The sequence below is a fragment of the Portunus trituberculatus genome, chromosome 14, assembly GCF_017591435.1.
Source record: "Portunus trituberculatus isolate SZX2019 chromosome 14, ASM1759143v1, whole genome shotgun sequence".
Lineage (NCBI taxonomy): Eukaryota > Metazoa > Arthropoda > Malacostraca > Decapoda > Portunidae > Portunus > Portunus trituberculatus.
In genome coordinates, this window is record NC_059268.1 from 3,477,280 (window position 1) to 3,488,451 (window position 11,172).

At 39.2% G+C, this 11,172-nt stretch overlaps 1 long non-coding RNA gene across 1 annotated transcript in view; it reads right to left on the reverse strand.

The window, feature by feature from the left end:
• Positions 1 to 396: 396 nt before the first annotated feature.
• LOC123503354 overlaps positions 397 to 11,172 on the reverse strand; it is a 45,755-nt gene continuing 34,979 nt past the window's right edge. The window contains exons 2-3 of the long non-coding RNA XR_006674421.1: positions 1,461 to 1,610; positions 397 to 727 (exon numbers count right to left, since the gene is read on the reverse strand). This is a non-coding gene — a long non-coding RNA (uncharacterized LOC123503354). The remainder of the gene's footprint in view (positions 728 to 1,460; positions 1,611 to 11,172) is intronic.

Sequence of the window (11,172 nt, forward strand, 5' to 3'; positions counted from 1 at the left end):
TATGGTCCAGTTAAGTTTCTTAATTCAAAGTAGAGAACAGAGTTGGAAACTGGTAGAGTGTTCAACTTGAGGCTGTGAGGCTCACAAATACACATCTTGATCATGGCTTATTGGGGAAGAACTCTTGTAACCCTAGTAATTCTACTTGGTCATATTTGCTTTGATCAGGTCAGTTACTCTGAAAGAAAGCATTCATATTATCCAAGTAGTTACATGACCTATAGTTGCCTAAATGCATAAATGACTAAAATGAAAGGATCTGTTGAATGTTATTGTAAGTTCAATGAAAAGGGGTCTAGAAATTTTTAAACATCACAAGAAAGAGACATCTGTGGTTTCCCATGACATTATACACTAGGTTTTGCAATTTCATCATGAGGAAAGTGAAGCTTTACAATACATTATAGATTTATTAGTGAATTCTAAAACATCAATATTCCTTATCACAGTCTTTCACTTATACAGCTCACAAAGTTTTATACATTGTCAATTCCAACTACTTTAGTTAATTTCTGCTTACTAAAGGCAGCATTCAAACTCAAAAAAACATATTTATCTTTTCATATTTAATAAAAGACAAGGCAAACAAAAACATAACATAAAGAGGAAAAAGTAAGTTACTCATTCCATGGCATTTACATCTTTTAAAAATAAATGTTCTGATAATCCTACAATAGTTTTACTGCTTTCCACACAGAATTTATGATCATGGATTCCTATGCATGTCCTGCAATGAAAAAGAAAACTAATGTTGACAAGAAATTTCTATAGTGGAACCAACTTAACTTGGTACTTTGGGCATTGGTTTTACCTCTCTGCCCTGTTGCCTCCTCAACCCCGGAGATACATGACCTGACCATAGCTAGCAGATTCACATGACAAGGACACTGGGGTAGCATGGTCTAAACGGGTTGCCAAGGATACTAGAAGATATACAGTGTCCTTCTTTCATCTCCAAATTGAAAATTATTCAGTAAGTCATGCAGTCAGAAGTGATTTTAGTTAAATTACAGGATGAAAGTACAAATGAGGGAGAGCGTCATGTGCATGTTGAGTGCAAACACGATAATAGTGTAAGACAAATGTAGCCAACACCTAAGTATGTACCAAGTTAGTCCGGTTCTATTATAACTTACTACACATCTTGAGATAATTACAATAATGAGCAAAGAATAATTTTTTCTTTCCTTTGAACCTTATGTATTATCTGTTTGGTTGCTACACCATAATATACACATAGAATAATGTAACTATACATGTAACAAATGAGTCCTTGATCAAGAAAGATAATCCAGGAGCAGTAATTTTAAAATCAATAAAAAAACTACTATTAACAATAATTTGCTTATAAATACTGTTGTACAAATCATTTAACTTAATTAAAATATTGATAAAATGATATTTTGCTTCTAAAAGTAGACCATTACATTACAGTAACACATTAGGAAACATTTACCTACCTTAGATATGAGTTGATGTTAGTCTTTTTTCTTATGAGACTCAGCCCAGTCTTTAACCTTCTCCCAGAGCTTGGAAGGCTCATCCACTCTGGGTACTTCATAGTTCTGTGTGATGTAGATTCCTGCATATACACCAACTCCAAAGGTCACCTGAAAAGATATCATACGCCAAGGAATGTAGACACTGACTCCTTAAAGGCTCTTTTTTTAATTGCAAAATGTTACTCCTAGACTCTAAATCATTTATACTTCATTCTTTATGAGTTCACAATAATTTCTTTCTGTTAACATTCATAATGCGCGCCTCGCGCTTCTCTATCGTCAGTTGTTTTCGGGGGTTTGTTTTGATGAGGGTCCTGGGAGAGCGAAGGAATGGCGCTTAAGAGGAAGAACTTGTATCCGTGGCTCCAATGAGTAAACGCCAAGAAATTGACTCTCTGCATTTGATTTACCCTGCCACACCTGTATAGACACTTGACAAATGGTAGCAGAGCGTAGTTGCGTGGCAGGGTGAAGGCGACACTCGAAAACAAGGAAGAAAGAAGACGAGGTAAACATGGGCGACAACGGCGGGCGAGCATTGGTCCCAAGATTTGGAGGGGGACAAGACCTATGACCGGTGGAAGCAGGAATTAAGGGGATGGCAGCTTGTCACTAATGTTGAGAAGAAGAAACAAGCTGTGACCGTCGCCTTGGCATTCCCAGAAGGAAGTGAGGTGAGAGGCAAGATTTTTGAGGAAGTTAACATTGATGATTTGGCGAAGGATGATGGAGTGGAGGTTTTGTTGAGACATCTGGACAAATGGTACAAAAAAGGATGAGATGTCAGCTGCGTATGAGGCGTGGACGAGGTTCGACAGCTACAAGAAAGGAAAGGAAGGTACTATGGAGCAGTATATCTTGGAGTTTGTGAAGAGGAATTCGGCTTTGGAGAAGTACAAAGTGAGTATACCAAAGTGTATTTTGGCATTCAAGCTGTTGGACTGTGCCGGACTAGAAGTTAAAGACAAACAGATAGTGTTGACAGCAGTGTCTTTCAGTGAGCCAGATGAAATGTTTGATTCTATGCAGAAAGCCCTCAAGAAATTCTTTGGTAGTCAAGAAGTGCTGTCCTTAGGTGCCGGGTCTGGGAACAGTGTCAGTGAGCCTCCTGCAGTTGTAGTGAAATCTGAACCGGTGTTCAACACAGAGGATGTCAATGTGGTCACAAGGAGAAGAGGACGTGGAGGAATTAGAGCTAGAGGAAGTATGGGTTATAGAAGTGAGAGAAGTGGACAGAAAAACAGTGCTGACAGGTTTGGTAATGTTAGAAAGTGTTTCATATGTGGCTCAGAGTATCATTTGTCCCCAGCATGTACAAGAAGTGTGTATGTAACCAATTATACTGAAGATGAGTACAAAGAGGCAGAGTCATATGCTGTTGTTGAGAATTCTACAGTGATGCCAGTGTTAATGGCAGAGTCTGTTAGTTATGCCATTCTAGACACTGCCTGCAATACTACAGTGTGTGGCATTGACTGGTTGGAATCATACACACAGACTTTGTCAGAGGAAGAAAAATCGAAGATAGAAGAGCAAGAAAGTGGAACAGTATTCAGGTTTGGAGATGGAGTTGAGTACAAATCAATGAAAAAGGTAAAATTTCCTGTGAACATCATAGGTAACAGAGCAAGTGTAACGTCTGATGTAGTGGATTGCTCTATACCACTTTTGTTTAGTAAGAAGGCAATGAAAAGAGCACAGATGAAAATAGACCTAGAAAATGATACTGCCATCATTCATGGAAAAACTGTAGATTTGAGTTGCACACCCTCAGGACATTACTATCTTCCAATAAGGGACAAGAAAGAAACCTGGAAGATAACACAGGAAATAATGCTAACTTTGGGTAATGATGAAAAGGAAAAGAGAAAGAAGATTGAAAAACTACATCAGCAGTTTGGTCATCCCACAAGTAAGAGACTGATTCAGTTATTGAAGGATGCAGGTGTTGAAGATGAAATTTGCAATGTATATGCTGAAGAAGTGTCAGATGCTTGTGAGATATGCATGAAGTATAAGAAAACACCATCCAGGCCAGTTGTTAGTGTAAACATGGCAAAGGAATTCAATGAAGTTGTGGCTATAGACCTGAAGGAATACAAGAAAGGAGATATATATTTCCTACATATGGTGGACATGGCAACAAGGTTCTCAAAATCGTGTGTAACAAGAAGTAAAGAGCCAAAGGAGATTGTAGAGAAGCTTATTGAGACATGGTTGGGATCTGGTTTAGGAGCCCCTAGGAAATTTTTGTGCGACAACGGTGGAGAGTTCGCCAATAGTACATTCCTAGATATGTGTGAGAACATGAACATTTGCATAATGCATACAGCAGCACATTCTCCCTTCAGCAATGGCCTGTGTGAGCGAAATCATGCAGTCATAGATGAAATGGTCAACAAAATAATAGCAGAGCAACCAGACTTGTCTTTAAAGGTGGCCTTAGCATGGGCAGTTAATGCAAAAAACTGTCTTCAGATGGTAGCTGGTTTCAGCCCATATCAACTCGTGTACGGGCGTAACCCTAATCTACCGTGTACTTTGAGTGACGAGCTTCCGGCACTTGAAGGTACAACAACAAGTGAAGTGGTAGCTAAACATCTCAATGCCAGTCACTCTGCCAGGAAAGCTTTCATTGCTGCTGAGACTTCAGAGAAGATACGACGAGCACTAAGGCACAAAGTGAGATCCAGTGGTAAAGTCCATAAAAGTGGAGCCCATGTCTACTTTAAGAGAGATGAACAAAAGGAATGGAAAGGCCCAGCCACAGTTATTGGTCAAGATGGTAAGACAGTAATCTTGAAGTATGGATCCAATATTGTGAGAGCACATGAAACACACGTTCAAGAGATGCCATACCGGTTTGAAAGAGACACTGCAGAAGGGAGGAGTGCACTACTGGGTATGTTAAGGCATAAAAAGGAAAATGAAGACAAAATCAGAAGTGACAAGAAAGAGATTGAGGCAGTAGTAAATCCAGTGGAAAATATGGAAAAGATGTAAGTGGTAGTGAAACAGTGGAAGAGGAAAAAGTGGACCAGTCTTCAGTTGTGAACACACCCAAGGACAGTGTAAGCTTGAAAAGTGTTCCTAAGATTGGACAGAGAGTGAAATTCCTACCTAAGAACTCAGATGAGTGGCAGACAGTTACTGTACACAGTCGTGCTGGAAAAGCTACTGGAAAATATAGTAGCTGGAGGAATATTGAGTATGAAAATGGACATGTATCAGCCATTGATTGGAATAGTGATGTTGAAGAATGGACACCAGTTGTGGAAAGAGATGAAGTGCAAGAACCCAATGAAATAGTGATGGCTTGTGAAAATGTAAAACAGACTGAACTTGATAAAGCAAAAGATGATGAACTGAAGAGCTGGAAGAGATTTGGTGTGTTTGAGGAGGTGCCAAACAAAGGTCAAAAGGCATTATCTACTCGATGGGTGGTGACAGAAAAAGAAACCAATGAAGGAAAAAAGAAAATGAAAGCACGGCTGGTTGCCAGAGGTTTTGAAGAAAAGAAAAGGTTCAGTCAGATTCACCAACAGTGAGTAAGGAAGTGTTGAGATCATTCATGGCTATATTGTCATCCAAAGGATGGGCAGTGAATTCCATTGACATTAAAGCTGCATTCCTACAAAGTGAACACCTTGAGCGAGAAGTGTATCTTGTTCCCCCTGATGAGGCTGGTTGTGATGACAGTTTGCTATGGAAATTGAAAAATGTGTCTATGGCCTTAATGATGCTGCTAGGAATTGGTATCTAACAGTGAAGAGTTTCTTGTTAAAGACGGGGTGTATTCAGGTGAAAACTGACCCTGCAGCATTCTATTGGCATTGTGAAGGAAAACTGTGTGGAATGTTTTGATGCATGTAGATGATTTTTTGTGGGGAGGAACTGAGAGATTTGAAAATATTGTCATTGCTCAGATCAGGAGGCATTTTCAAGTTAGGGAACAAAATGACACTGTTTTCAGATACATAGGAATGAATGTTGTACAAAATGAACTTGGTGTAACACTTCACCAAAATGAGTACTGCAAGACTTTAGACTGTGTTAATGTGAGTGCCATGAGAGGACTTAATAAGAATGTGGAGTGTAATGAAGAAGAAAAGGAGAATTTTCGGAGTCTAGTAGGCCAACTAGGGTGGTTATGTACCAACTCAAGACCTGATTTGTCATATGATGTATTGGAACTTAGTTGTAAAGTAAACACACCCAAAGTAGAAGATTTGCTTGAGGCAAACAAGTGTCTAAGAAAAGCCTGTACTTTTAAGAGCTCAATGTACTTCCCATGTTTAGGTGATGTTACCAAGTGCAAGTTGGCTGTGTACAGTGATGCTTCACATGCTAATCTTCCTGATGGATTCAGTAGTGCTGGAGGTTTTGTGATTTTTCTTGTTGGAGAGAATGGAAATAGTTGTCCTTTATACTGGGAGGCCAAGAAAATAAGAAGAGTTGTTAAGAGTACCCTGGCCTCAGAAACACTAGCAGCTGTGGAGGCAGTAGATATGGCCTTTTATCTAGGACACATGTTGTCTCAGATATTGTACAACAGGGAAAGCAAAATGACAGTGGAGCTCTATGTTGACAATCATTCACTTTTTTGATAATGTGTACTCAGTAAAGAGTGTGTCAGAAAAGAGATTAAGAATTGATCTAGCTATTCTCAAAGAAATGATACAAAATGAGGAAGTAAAGATTTTCTGGTTAGAATCAAAAGCACAGCTAGCAGATGTGCTCACTAAAAAGGGGAGTCAATCCATTGAAAATAGCTAGAGTTTTTGAAAATGGATCTTTGTGTATGTAATGTGATTACATATATGTATGTTAAGATAATAGTAAGAGATTGCTCAATTGCATTGTTTTGTTTTTCAGTTAGTATTTGCCTCATTTCTTTTGTGAAAGTGCTTTGATTTTTTTTTGTTTAAAGAGAAGGGAGTCTGTTAACATTCATAATGCGCGCCTCGCGCTTCTCTATCGTCAGTTGTTTTCGGGGGTTTGTTTTGATGAGGGTCCTGGGAGAGCGAAGGAATGGCGCTTAAGAGGAAGAACTTGTATCCGTGGCTCCAATGAGTAAACGCCAAGAAATTGACTCTCTGCATTTGATTTACCCTGCCACACCTGTATAGACACTTGACACTTTAGACAAGCAAGAGATTAAAGCTATAGGACGGTAGTTTGAGGGGTTAGAACGGTCACCCTTTTTAGGAACAGGCTGAATGTAGGCGAACTTCCAGCAGGAAGGAAAGGTAGAAGTCGATAGACAAAGTTGGAAGAGTTTGGCCAGGCAAGGTGCAAGCACAGAAGCACAGTTTTGAGAACAATAGGAGGGACCCCATCAGGTCCATAAGCCTTCCGAGGGTTTAGGCCAGCAAGGGCATGGAAAACATCATTACGAAGAATTTTGATTGTAGACATGAAATAGTCAGAGGGAGGAGGAGAGGGAGGACAAGCCCAGAATCGTCCAAGGTGGAGTTGTGAGCAAAGGTTTGAGAAAAGAGTTCAGCTTTAGAGACAGAAGAGATGGCAGTGGTGCCATCAGGATGAAATAAAGGAGGAAAGATGAAGAAGTGAAGTTATTTGAGATGTTTTTGGCTAGATGCCAGAAGTCACGAGGAGAGTTTGAGTTTGAAAGATTTTGACATTTCCTATTTATGAAAGAGTGTTTGGCAAGTTGAAGAACAGACTTGGCATGATTCCGGCAGAGATATAAAGTGCATGAGATTCAGGAGATGGAAGGCTCAGGTACCTTTTGTGGGCAACCTCTCTATCATGTATAGCACGAGAACAGGCTGAGTTAAACCAAGGTTTAGAAGGTTTAGGTTGAGAAAAAGAATGAGAAATGTACGCCTCCATGCCAGATACTAACACCTCTGTTATGCGTTCAGCACAAAGAGATGGGTCTCTGACACGGAAGCAATAATCATTCCAGGGAAAATCAGCATAATACCTCCTCAGGTATTATGGCAGAGGCAAAACGCCAGAGGCTGCAGGAAGGATTATGGTATTTGAAATACTTGTAACACCTAAGTACTGAGTTTACATAATATAAAAGGCTTAATTAAATAGTACTTAAGCTAACATCATAATGTAATGACTCGATATACAAATCCAGGTCGCTATCGGTCAAGTGTCCAAGCTCACTTGAGGTTGGGTGTTGCCCTACAATACAACATTCGTCTTGGAAGACGCACTAGTATTTTTCAGGGTATTTTTTAGGAAAAAAAGTGCATCTTGTAAGCCATAAAATACAGTAGGTGTTTTGTACCACATGAAAGCCTGCTGATAGGTTATAAGCCAAGCAGGTACTTGTTGTGCAATGGAAAAGAAATATTTCTCACATCGCCTAAATGAAGAAAGAATAGTATACACTAGATGATTTTCTAGCATTTTCCCACAATCCAAAATTATACTATCTTTGTTTGTATGTGTGTGTGTGTGTGTATTTACCTAGTTGTAGTTTTACAGGGCCTGGGCTTTATGCTCGTGTGACCCCATCTCCATATCTACAATTATCCAATCTTACTTTAAAAGTATGCACACTCGTTGCAGACACTACTTCTTCATTTAAACTGTTCCACGTCTTAATACATCTCTGCGGGGAAAATATATTTTTTAATATCTCTCAGACATCTTCCTTTTCTCAGCTTTTTACTATGCGATCTTGTGCTTCGGATGTCATATTCTCTCAGGATCAGCTTCTCATTATCCACTTGGTCCATTCCATTGATCAATTTATAAACTTGTATCAGGTCTCCTCTCTCCCTTCTTTGTTCCAGGGTTGGTAGATCCATAGCCTTTAGTCTCTCCTCATATGTCATCCCTTCAAATTCTGGAACCATTTTTGTAGCCCCTCCAATTTCCTTATGTGTTTCTTTTTATGAGAGGTCCACACTACTCCTGCATATTCCAATCTGTGTCTTATTATAGTACTGTGTATTTACCTAGTTGTATTTACCTAGTTGTAGTTTTACAGGGCCTGGGCTTTATGTTCATGTGGTCCCGTCTCCATATCTACACTTATCCAATTTTTCTTTAAAACTATGTACACTCTTTGCTGATACCACTTCCTCACTCAAACTGTTCCAAGTCTCAACACATCTTTATGGAAACTAAATTTTTAACATCTCTCAGACATCGTCCTTCCTTAGTTTCTTACTATGCGATTTTGTGCTTCTAAAGTCATATTCTTCTCTCAGGATCAGTTTCTCATTATCCACTTCATCCATTCCGTTAATCAATTTATAAACTTGTATCAGATCCTCTCTCTCTTCTCTGCTCCAAGGTTGGTAGATCCATTGCCTTTAGTCTCTCCTCATATGCCATCCCTTTAAATTCTGGAACCATTCTTGTAGCCATTTTTGTAGTCTCTCTAATTTTCTTATGTGTTTCTTTTTTATGAGGAGTCCACACAACTCCTGCATATTCCAATCTAGGTCTTATTTTAGTACTTATCAATTTCTTCATCATTTCCTTGTCCATATAGTGAAATGCTACTCCAATATTCCTTAGCAAATTATACGTCTCTCTGAAAATTCTATCAATATGGCTTACCGGTTGATTATTTTCTTCCATTGTCACTCCCAAGTCCTTTTCCTTTTTACTTTTCTAGTTCTACTCCATCTCCCATCTTATAGATTCCCACTGGTCGTCTTTCACTTTTTCCCATTTCCATGACATGGCTTTTGTCCACACTGAATTCCATCTCCCATTTTTTGCTCCATTTCCAGATCTTGTTTAAGTCTTCCTGTAGTATTTCACAATCCTCTTTTTGTTTAATGACTCTGTGTGTGTGTGTGTGTGTGTGTGTGTGTGTGTGTGTGTGTGTGTGTGTGTGTGTGTGTGTGTGTGTGTGTGTGTGTGTGTGTGTGTGTGTGTATTTACCTAGTTGTAGTTTTACAGGGCCTGGGCTTTATGCTCGTGTGGCCCCGTCTCCATATCTACACTTATCCAATCTTACTTTAAAAGTGTGCACACTCGTTGCAGACACTACTTCTTCATCTAAACTGTTCCACGTCTCAATACATCTCTGCGGTAAACTATATTTTTTAATATCTCTCAGACATCTTCCCTTTCTCAGCTTTTTACTATGCGATCTTGTGCTTGGATGTCATATTCTTCTCTCAGGATCAGTTTCTCATTATCCACTTGGTCCATTCTGTTGATCAATTTATAGACTTGTATCAGGTCTCCTCTCTCCTTCTTTGTTCCAAGGTTGGTAGATCCATAGCCTTTAGTCTCTCCTCATATGTCATCCCTTCAAGTTCTGGGACCATTCTTGTAGCCATTTTTTGTAGCCTCTCCAATTTTCTTATGTGTTTCTTTTTATGAGGGGTCCACACTACTCCTGCATATTCCAATCTGGGTCTTATTATAGTATTTATCAATTTCTTCATCATTTCTTTGTCCATGTAGTGAAATGCTACTCCAATATTCCTCAGCAAATTATATGTTTCTCTAAAAATTCTATCAATATGGCTTACTGGTTGATTGTTTTCTTCCATCGTCACTCCTAAGTCCTTTTCCTTTTGACTTTCTCCAGTTCTACTCCATCTCCCATCTTATAGATTCCCACAGGTCGTCTTTCACTCTTTCCCATTTCCATGACATGGCTTTTGTTCACATTGAATTCCATTTCCCACTTCTTACTCCATTCCCAGATCTTATTTAGGTCTTCTTGCAGTATTTCACAATCCTCCTTTTGCTTTATAACTCTGCACAGTTTCGTATCATCCATAAACAAATTTATGTAGCTGTTCACTCCTTCTGGCATGTCGTTAATATAAATGAGGAAAAGTACTGGTGCCAATACTGACCCTGTGGCACTCCGCTTTCTACTGCTCTCCACTTGGACTTCATATCTTTAACTACCGTCCTTATTTCTCTCCCCTCAAATAATTTTCTATCCATCTCAATGTGCTTCCTTTTAAGCCACCCTTCTCCTCTAACTTCCACAGTAATCTTGCGTGTGGCACTTTGTCAAACGCCTTTTTAAATCAAATAGATGCAGTCAACCCATCCTCTCTCTCTTGTACTCTATCAACTATTCTAGAATAGAAACTCAATAAATTAGTTACACAAGACCGTCCTTTTCTAAAACCAAATTGGCTATTTGATATTAATTTGTTGTCTTCAAGGAACTCGATCCATTGTTTCTTTATTATTCTTTCACACATCTTGCATATTACACTAGTTAGTGATACCGGTCTGTAATTTAAAGGTTCTTCTTTCCTTCCGCTCTTATATATGGGAACCACCTCAGCTCTTTTCCATTCTACTGGCACTGTTCCATTTTCTATTGAGTGTGTGTATTCACCTAGTTCACCTAGTTGTAATTTTACAGGGCCTGGGTATCATACTCGTGTGGCCCCGTCTCCATATCTACACACATCCAACTTTCCTTTAAAACTATGCACACTCCTTGCTGACACCACCTCCTCACTCAAACCATTCCACACATCTTTGTGGGAAACTATATTTCTTCACATCCTTCAAGCATATTCCCTTGGCTATCTTTTTACTATGCGATCTTGTAGTTCTATTTAAGTTTTCCTCTCTCAACATCATTTGCTCATTATCCACTTCATCCAGTCCATTCAACAGTTTATAAACCTGTATTAAATCTCCTCTTTCTCTTCTTACGTGTGTGTGTGTGTGTGTGTGTGTGTGT